Consider the following 11076-nt stretch of genomic DNA (forward strand, 5'->3'; position numbering starts at 1 on the left):
TATTTCCTCTCCCAAAAAATGTGATAATAAAATAAACTACATTGCCAAAAGTACGTGGACAGCCAGCCATTTCAACCATATGTCATTCTGAGGCCACAATGCTCTCAGTGCCGGTTCAGACTGTAGGATATGTCTGTCGGTGCGATGATGTCAGATTAGACGATAGAGTCGGTCCCCGATCAATCAAAGCTGCTTGTGGGTGATGTCATCACTACTCACCGGCTTGCTTAAGTACCTCTGCTTTTCCTCTCCAGGCTGTGAAACATGTGCAAGGCCAAGAGAAAGATCAAACATGCCAGACTTTCTGTCTGCTGTGACACATTACAGGGTATGAAACCATCGATTGTCATCCACAACACTCATTAGTGTTCTGATGTGAGCCGACACGGCCATTGGGCTCGAATCAGACATCAGGGAGTCTGAATCATACATAACAGCCTCCACTGTTCCGGTTTCAGGTCTTTCCCGGCAGTTGTTGAACCTGCTGAAGGGATTTGATTCAATTCAGACACAAGAGCACCAGTGTGCTGGTGATCCTGGCTGGCTCACAGTGGACACTCCAGTTACTTCCAAAGGTGTTGGACAGGGTTGAGGTCAGACCAGTCAAGCTATTCCCCACCAACCGGACTGTTAGACCTAGCGTTGCCGCTGTTCACCAGCCCGCTGCTCATTTTCTGTAACCAGTGTAACGCATGCCACAATTATCAAGCTAGCTAGCTAATTAGTGCACAGCTGGCTAGTTTGCTAGCTTGCTAATTCAACTGCTTTCATCTGCCACCTTACAGTAAATGAGGCGAACAAAGTTGTCAGCCATCTGACAATATCACTGGATGAAACATAACGTTGTTAAATGTTACTCATGTAGTCCGTCACTCGCCATCAGAAGTCAGTCTGTGTTGGACGGAAGTGGGCCTACGATGCCTACAGTAAAAACGTCTGCCTTGAACAGCCTGATACTTTGAATGGGGATGTCCCTTCTACTTCTACTTTATTTCTATGAGACAAACTGTTGACACAAAATTGATGAACACTGATGTCTACAATAGTATATCATATGGACAATATATCCCAGGAGGATATATTTATTTAGCATAAAATGCAGGTTAAAGAGGTTTATTAGATGTCTCTCTGTCTGTAGACGTCAAGTTTAATTTCAGGTTGTTTGGGTGGAAAAGTGAAAGTTTAGTAGATGGCTAGTCTTCATCGTTATTCATAGTCTTATGTATTTTTAATGCAGTTTTTTAAAAAAAATACAAACTATACTTAGCCTTATGAATCTCATTGTATAGGAGATTAAAAAAGACGTATAGTGCTCAGTGGAATGGACAGAGTTGACCACATACTCGGCCATGTTGTGTACTTCTGCAGCCCTTTGTTTGAAAGTGCAACAAATGCAGAAATTGAAAACACAATCAGATCTGGACTTTGGAAGAAGATATGTTTTTCAGTTAAAACCACTCTATGGTTTTAAAAAACATATTTGCAATTCCCCATTATATGAATGTATGTGTATCATACAAACACAGTATGTGTGTACGTCTGTAAGAATAGAGAGCTTTTTGTTCTTGAGGCTATCTGTCAGACTACAAACACTTCCTGCTCCCTGGAGGAACACCTGAACCCCCAATTCTCCACCACCACCACCACCACATCAACCCCCAGGAGAGCTGCTGTCACACACACTGACAGCCTCTGTGTGTGTGTGTGTGTGTGTGTGTGTGTGTGTGTGTGTGTGTGTGTGTGTGTGTGTGTGTTCAGCAGGTGTCTCTGCATGCAAAGCATCCTGCTGCCTTCACATTCACTTTCAAGTCCGCTGCAGTGACAGAAAAAGCATTGAAACGCTAACATATATAAATATTCCAGAGAGAAGGATAGAGGAGATAAAACATCTGTTGGAGCATGTTTCAGTTGCTGCTCCTCCTCTCAATTAGTCACCGTGCATTTCTCTTCATGTTTCTGATTTGAAAGGAAAACATATTGATCAGATAGAGTTTTTGACAGAATTCATCACGGATCCGTCTGCACATGAATCCCTTTACTTTAATAACGCAGCGCTCATCGCTCACTAATAACATGCAGTTAATGTGCCTGTAAAAATCAATGTGTATTTCTAAACACACACACACACACACACACACTGATTTCCTATTAATGCAGTCCTTAATTTAAAAGGCTTTTCTAAATCTTTAAATGTAGTGTTTTGGCACTAAAACAGTTTGGTTTACCCTTGATTTATTATTAAATTAAAGTGCACTAGTTTGCTTCTAAAGCACTTTATAGACATACTGATTTATTACTCAAATGCATAGATGTCTTCTAAAAATACTTTTTAAAGAACATATTGGTTTACTACTGACAGGAATAATTTATTAATTAAATCCACTGCTGTTCTTTCAGAAAAATGAAACACACAGACTGTGTCTCAAATTGTTTATTACCGTGGTGATATCTAATTCATTAAAGCTGCACTAATTCATATTTTGCTCAACAATTAATCACATTACTAGGTGTAATGTCAAAGGAAATGCTCGCAGTGATGAAACCTCAGACAATGTTTTCTGTCTCTGCAGCTCAACAGAGGTTTCTAGCTCCTAGTTTTTGTTTTTGCAGCACATGTGTTGTCCGGTAAAGTCTTGGTGTCCACTAAAACAAACAGCAGACAGACGTTAGTTAGAGACTAGCTGGTGAACACAATGAAGTATTTATCAGTGAAAGAGATGGATCTTCCCCTCAGGAGTTGGTGGAGGAGAACAAAAACGGAGCTAAAAGAGAGAATATTGGACACAAACACAAAGACTCATAGATTAAACATTATGTTGATGTGTGTGCGCTTGAATATGTCAGATGTTGTCTTTACATCTTGAACTGCTGCCCCCAAGTGGCCACAAATACAAATTAATGCAGCTTTAAGAGCAGACTGTCCTCCTCGAGAAAACGACCACATAGGTCGTGTGTCAAGCACCGAATTACGACCATATGTTACGTTTCAAAATAGCGCGCCCTCTAGCGGACAAGTAAATATCGACACTCTGGTGTCTCAGACGATCGCCCCCCGTCAATCATCGGCAGAGACCCCCCACACACGTCGACCTAAACCTACCACCCCCCCCCCCCCCCCCTACCCCCCCCCCGCGCGTGCGCGGACGATTGCCCCTCGTCAATCATCGGCAGAGACCCCCTCCACACGTCGACCTAACCCTAACCTTAACCACTACTATCGTTGCGGAAGAATCTCCGCAATACGCTCCCAGAGGTCGTATATTTGAGGACGTGACACACGACCTATTTGGTCGTATGAGTTGGAGGGCTTGTTGTTTAAGAGATAATTCTCTAGTTTGTGCGTTAACTATGAAAACCAAAATGATATCTCATGGAGGACCCATAGTTTTCACGACAACACGATTATTGCCACCATGTCTTTGTGTTGGCTGTGTTTGTATCGGTAAAGTTGTTGTGAAACGAATATAGTGACGTTTGCATAATTGACTGGATAGTTAAGTTGGAATGCGTATTACTAGTGATGTCCAAATGAAGCTTCGTGAAGCATTTTCTTTATTTTCTGAGCCCAAAAGATGGCGCTCTCTGTTCAACAAAGGGTTGAAAGCAATGGAAATATATCGGCCTTCAACCCTTTGTTGAACAGAGAGCGCCATCTATTGGGCTCATAAAATAAAGAAAATGCTTCACGAAGCTTCATTTGGACATCACTAGTATTTACTCCAACATAAGTTAAATGACAAAAAGCAAACTTAATGTTACTCATATTAGAGAGAGCACAGTTCGAGATGCAGCCTGTTTTTGTATTCTTAACACTTTGTGTTCACACTGATCCAGTTGTGAAACTCTTTTCTGCTCTTAACGTGAAAAAAAAACCCAAAAAAAAAACCAATGTCTTTTTTTTGCCTTCTCAGTCAGTGCAGTTTAATGAAAAGCTTCAGTTTGTTCAAATACACAATGGAAATATTTTATTCAATGTTTTCCCTTTGACTCTCCTCTTCAGTCTGACTCTCAGTGACATTTTGAGTCTCTCTCTCTCCCATATGTCCACTAATATTTAGTCTGGAACAAGTCTATGTCTCTCATCTTATCACTGTTTTTAATGTTTGGGACATTTGCATTGATTGTTTCATTCAAGTCACATAAATAAAAATATTAACCTATTTACAGCCAAATGAAATGATGAAAAAACGGAATAAGGGTAACATCACCACAATATCACACACCGCTGAAAGTTTGACACTCATCAACTGTAAAATACCACTTTTAAACAGGAAATAATCATTTAACAGCTTTAAAAATTGGGGCAGTGGGTGAGAAAATGGTAAAAGTGTCTTAAATCGTTTTAAAACAATATTTTGTAATCATTTACTTTAATCACTGCAAACGTTTAAAGTACAAAAGCGAGTGAAACAGGAGAGCAGCAGACTTGTTCTATATGAAATCATGTGATGAAGTTTGGAGTGGTTTGCAGTTTTTTGGTTGTGTATTATACCGAGTCTTCAGCTGAGCATGAAACAAGCCAACTTTATAAATATTATACATTTTAGTTGTTGTTGCAGTTGTTTTTTATCAATGTTATGGAATCAACACTGCTATAGACATATTGTATGAATATAAATGGTCTTTGCTGTTTTTAACCGATGACGTTTTCTGAGTGGGCAGACTGGACTCTGTGTTTTCTGTTTCTTTACTCCATCGTAAAAAACTGATTCTACACAGAATGTGACACAAACCAAATGGTTAAACAGTGATGTTGGTTTTCACACTAAAACTCCAAACAGGAAGCTCAGAGCAGCAGTTTTCCTTGTGATCGTGATGTATCTTGAGATTATGGTTTGATTTCTCAGGATATGAGACAATTCGCCTTAAATACAACATGAGCAGCACATAAACACAATTATTGACCTCATGAAAAGAAAATAAAGTCATGACCACAACTAACAATGTGTTAACTCAATGACAACGTTTACTGTTTTTTCAGATAAATCAGTCAGAAAAAGAAAGAAAGATCACATATTTTCATTATAATTATGAGATTATGTCATCATCAGAAAATAATATTTTAACAACACAGCTCCATTTATCTCAAGTCAATATTATTATACAAAACCATTTGTTCAATTTAATGGTTTAAAATGTTAAGATAGAAATACAGGAGCTCTACAAAAACAGGATTTTATGGAGCTCCAAAAGTACCTCAAGTTGATATTTTAAAAACTTCCATGAAAATTAATTTGAGAACCAAATGTAATCAATTTAAAATCATTAGATAATTTTGCGATATTGACATAAAACTACATTTTTATGTCAGCGCAATGGTTTTAAAACAAAAAAGAGTGCAACGGATAAAATATTAGCCTGTAAAAGTAAAATATAAAAAAGTCATAGTTAAAAGAAAAACGCGTCATTGTCAGCTGAGATAATGACTATTATTTTAAGGATATGGTGTATCCAAAAAGTTAGATAATTGATTTGTGATTGTAAGAAAAAAATGTGACTCATTGTGAGATCATTTTGTTGTGTTCTCTAAAAAAACAAAATAGACCATGTTGGCTCCGAGCCTCCGTAAGAAGGATGGATTTCGAAATATTTCTAGTTTGTTTTTTTTGTTAACTAGAAGAAGAAAACAGCAGGACAGAGCTGCCGAATCACTTTTGTCTTTACGGAAAAGTCCACGTTAGTAGCCTAATTGTTGGTCGGTTATATTTATATAGGAACAATGCTCGTGATGCCTTGTTTTTTGTACAGTTTTATGTACATGCAAGTGTAGGGTTTTAAAAAAAGAAGATTAAAAAAAGATATATATATTCAAACAACGTGAAGGAACTCTGACCCTGTAGGATTATAGTGTCTAAAGTAACGTAGGCTCTATTAAATGTAGGAGTGATGGCTCAGAGCGGAGGACGACGTCTCTCCTCCAATCATCCACTGGCTTTACCGCTTTCCTTTAAGTTCTCTCATGTTGGTCCCAAGACAAACTGTACATTTCTTGCTTTTCATTGTTTTGTTCTTTTAATTCCCTTGGAGAAAGTTGGGTGATGTGTTTGTTTTGAGCCTCATCTTTTCTCTTTTGATCAGCATACGCATGTTTGAAAAAAAAAAATGTGGTCTTTTATTTTTGCTGAGCAAATCAAAGAAATTATATCTTGTAATTACTCCTTCCTTATAGCTTTACAATAAAATACATTCAGTCAAAGGTAGATGTTGGCTGTCTTTGTTTGTTTTCCAGGTTTGAGTGGGGAACATACGTTTTTAGTCCATTTACCTGTGTATGTCACCTTCTGCCAAAGATTTCAAAGGTGTTATTGGCTCAGACATCAAGTAAATCAGTTCAAATATGGCTGCTGACTCATCAGGAGCAGTTCACTTAGAAAAAGGGAGAACATTTTACCTGAAAAGAAAGTACTTTTCTGTGTTATTATGCCTAAGGAATAATAATAATAATAATAATAATAATAATAATAATAATAATAATAATAATAATAATATGTTCACGTAAGATTCAGTGGTAGAGATCTTTTGGCCGATCCAACTTCGCAACAACTGACCTGTCGATGGCGCTACATAAAGATCTCAAACTTGGGGGAAAAGGATCACCAACGTAACCAGGAACCAGACCCCTGAAGGACCCCTGGCCTTGGTGAGGTACTCATTTTAACCCAAACCATGACATTTCCCAAAACGTAATTCGTTGTATTTGTGTTTAAGACCAATTCAATTCAATTCAATTTTATTTATAGTGTCAAATCACAACAGAAGTCATCTCAGGACACTTAACACATTGAGCAGGACTAGAATACGCTCAAAATTTCAAGAGTCAACACAATTTCAAAGTCCCAACATCACCCAGGGGCAAGCGTTACAGCGACAGTGGCGAGAGTGGCGACCATAAAGCAGGGTATGCTTTAGGGTGTGGCTACTTTGTGATTGACAAGTTGCTACTTTGGCGTTGCTATTGCAGCTTCGCTACCAAGCTTAACAATGCAGTTAGCTTCTAAGACAACTTCAACATTTTGCTGTATAGTTGACCTTGAATTATGAATCTAACTAACAGCTTCACACCAGAATCCAGATGGATCAAGATCCAGTAAGGTTGCCACTCCACTGCTTGTGTTGGTCAGATCCATCCGTCACTCCTCCGCAGTCCAAATATGGTCACTCCTCTTAACTGGTTACAAAAAATTATTCAATCCAAGATGGAGACAGACAAAATGATGAACTTGAATGTGAAACTAGTGGGCGAAAGCTTCAGCACAGAACGTTTAGTTCTTAATGTAAAATGTTCTTCTGGTCACAACTCTTTGACCTTGAGGTCAATTTAGAGACTGAAAGTGATGAACCACTAATTTACGAGGCAGAACATCCATACAGAAAGAAGTAATTCGAAACAAGGTTGAGATATTTTATTAAATATACTGAGAATAACATTTGGTCATGTCTTCAACTTTAACCTGAGGTTGTTTAAATCCTCCTGAGGACACGACCTATGTGTCCTCACTGGAGGAGCATCATCTTTCAGTTATCTGTGAACTGTCTCCCTCCTCCTCCTCCTCCTCCCAACCTTCGCCCAAAACATTTCCGCCTGACGGTCTTTTCAGTGCCACGTCTCCTGATGTTCCTAAGGAGCCGTTAACGCCTCACCTCGTCTTCTCCTCCGCCGTTATTGGATTCCACTTCAGGAAATTGACTCGTGAATCCTCAAGTTGTGTGTCGTGCCCTAAAGCGAGACGCCACCCAATCACATTTCAATAAAAACAAACCCTCCATGCCACTGCACGAGGAATATCAAAACGCACTCGGAGGAAGGCGCTTATGACACTGTGCTTATAGCACTGTTGCATCGTATTACAGCAGTAAATTGAAATTCGGGGCAGAATGATTAAATTCATAGGCACACAATATTTCTGGGAACAACAAAAAGAAAATATTATCACAGCTTGTCTTGAAGAAGATGACACAGTTGCAGCAGGTTGCTTTCCTCTGCCTGCTTTTCCCCAAAGCTTTCATCACTTTACCCTATTTCTCGTCTTCTGTTTTTTTTTATTTAGGCTGTTTGTCTTCTCACTCTTCTCCCTCTCTTTTCATTTAGTCCTACCCTGACTCGAGTCCTTCCTCCTTCAAGCTATCCCTCTCTTCCTTCCTCCTCCTATTTTTTCTGTCTTGTTTCCTCCCCTCATCCCAACTTCTTCCTCCTCCTCACCATCACTTCTTCCTCTCTAACCCTGTCATTCCATCCTGTCTCATTCTCCATTTTTTTTCTTTTTTTCATCTAACTTACTTTATCACTCAGTCCTATCGTACCCTTTCCTTTCCTTTGACATTTCCTTCCATCCTTTCTCTTCAACTCCTTCTCATCCATCACTTTCCTTTCCTATCTCTTCCCTCTTCCCTGGTCTTCTTCTTTTTTTCTTCCCTTTCCTGTTTTTGTATTCTAGCCTGTCTCCTCCTCTCCTTTGCTGTTTTTCACACATCCTCTTACTTGAATCTTAACTCCTCCTTCCTTCCCTCTCTTCAGCAGCACTTGTTCCCTTACTTGCCTCCTGCCTCTGTTCTTCTCTTCTCCCATCCTTCTGTCTTATTCTCCTTCCGTGTCTGCCTTCCCTCTCCTCCTCCTCCTCCTCCTCTCTCTTGTGGAAACAAGGATATAAAGCAAACATACAGGAAGCAGATAATAATATAAAAATGTAAGATGAAAATGTATTGATTGTCGGTAGTGAAAACAGGTTGTTGGAGCAGCAGCAGAGAGATTATAGTCGAAGAATGGAGGAAATCAAATATGCAAAAGCATCGATTTCAAGGAGATAAGGGCACATTAAGAAGAATGTGTGGATGTGAAAAATATGAGGGGAGTCTGCAGTGGGACATTTGGTATCTCTATCTTGGTACTCCTGTAGAATTTAAAATAAAGTTCTGAGACTTCTATTTTAAAATGTACAGTGTCCCAAAAAATAAAAAAATCCCTTCCATGGGAGTCAGACTTTCTTCAGAAACACTCGAGGGCCAAGGTTTCTGCAGGAAGTGGCGCCAAAAGCCTTTTTCAGTCTGCTTCACCCCCCAGCCTGAGTTGTGGATGAAGAAGAGGAGGAGGATGGTGTTATGTGGTCATGCAATTCATTTTTGGCAGAGAGAGAGAGAGAGCGAGCAGGGGGGACAGAGAGAGTTTGTGTAATTGGTATTAGGCAGGCTGTCAGGCAGGCGGTGGGTGGGAGGTGATGTATGGATAAAGAAATGAACACACACTGAGGAAGAGGAAGCCACACTAATAATCACATGCCTCACTAATAAACACTCAAAGGAAAAGAAATGCATCACAAACTCATTTATAGCAGGAAAATGTTTTGGAGGAACACAATGCAGTCTGGGTAGTCTGTTAGCATATTACATTCAGCATCCTATAATACTGTCTTCTTCTTTGGCGACTTGGTTACAGGAAGACAGCAACCCTGGTTAAATACAGGTAGCAACCTCCGGTTCTGAGAAGTGAAGCCAACACTGAAGTGGCTCAAACTGAATTATTTCTACTGGCCATCAGGGGGCGACTCCTCTGGTCTGATTGTATAGATAGTATGAGAAAATGACCCTACTTCTCTTTGGTATATCAACTTAGTTAGTTTCAAGTTGAGCTACCTAAATTGTTCAAGCTAGTTTCTAGTTTTTTTTCTCTCCCAAAATTAGGTTTGATTACATCGTGAGTATTAAACGATAAAAATACTGACTCCGAGAGCTGTGTCACTTTAATGTAAATTCTTTTGCTGAAACACCCAAGGCTGTTTTTCTTCAGGGGATCAGAAGAGCTAGAAGATGCAAAGACATTGGACCGCAGACTGCAGAGGACATCAGCGGCGAGCAACCAACCGGCTACCGCCGTCATTAAGTCACTGAATGTCTCATATTACTCATTCAGTATGTATTAGTGCAGACAATGTGCAAACTCTCTTATTTTATTAATTCTAGAGAAATTTCACTGGTGAAGGCAGTTGTATATCATTTGTAAATAGAGCTTTAAAGATGCCTAGAGTGCTAGAATTACAAGACGAGATTAATAAGGACAGTAGATATATTTGTGGATATAATGATATGTTTTTTTGCTTTTTGTTATTTTTATTCAGGAAAAAAAGTTAAATTGGAGAAGAATAATTGTAGTATTTCCTGTGCCAATACTGTAATATATTATTACTTATGTGTGCTTGTTAAGCATGCCAGGATAACATGATGAGTTGTGATCAGTTGTGTTTTTGTGTTTAAAAAAAACGCTTGAAGCGTTGTAGTGGAGTTTTGTTGGCTGGACGTTGGCTGCTGTCAGGGGAGCATCTGATCCGACCTCTGTTCTCTCCTCCTCTCTCTGAAAGCATGTCTTTTCTTCCCTCTTAGTGTTGCCTCTGTCAATTAAACCGGGACCTTATCAGAGTGCTCCCAACTACAAGTGTTCCTATTGAAATGCAAGGCCTGATGTTAAATCATTATAAGCAAGATCTGCGGTAGCCGGGCTAATCTCCATTTTAAAATTTCACACGGCGCCTGCAGTTTGTGCCTTTTCCCTGCCTTCTTCCCTTCCTTACTTCCTTCCACTGAAAAGACGGACAATTGCTCCTTTTTTTTCTCTCAAACCTGACCTTCGCAGGTTCATGCACAGTTATACCCAAGAGAATAATGGCTGCTGCCGCTGCTAAAGCACAGCCCACTTGAACCTTCTCCATCCTACAGAGGAAGAGAGCTGTTCAAACGGAAGAAGATAATCCCCAAAGATCACTGTGTGTTGCATGAATGTTTTGAATATATTTGGTATATGTTGATTTTGTTGTCTAAACCTAACGTTGGCGTTGTTGTCTAAACCTAACGTTGGCGTTGTTGTCTAAACCTAACGTTGGTTTTGTTGTCTAAACCTAACGTTGGTTTTGTTGTCTAAACCTAACGTTGGTGTTGTTGTCTAAACCTAACGTTGGTTTTGTTGTCTAAACCTAACATTGGTGTTGTCTAAACATTACGTTGGTTTTGTTGTCTAAACCTAACGTTGGTTTTGTTGTCTACTGTCAAACAATGGAGATTACACTGGGATTAGCTACTTTGATTACATTT

Source organism: Eutrigla gurnardus, assembly GCF_963514095.1.
Source record: "Eutrigla gurnardus genome assembly, chromosome: 5".
Lineage (NCBI taxonomy): Eukaryota > Metazoa > Chordata > Actinopteri > Perciformes > Triglidae > Eutrigla > Eutrigla gurnardus.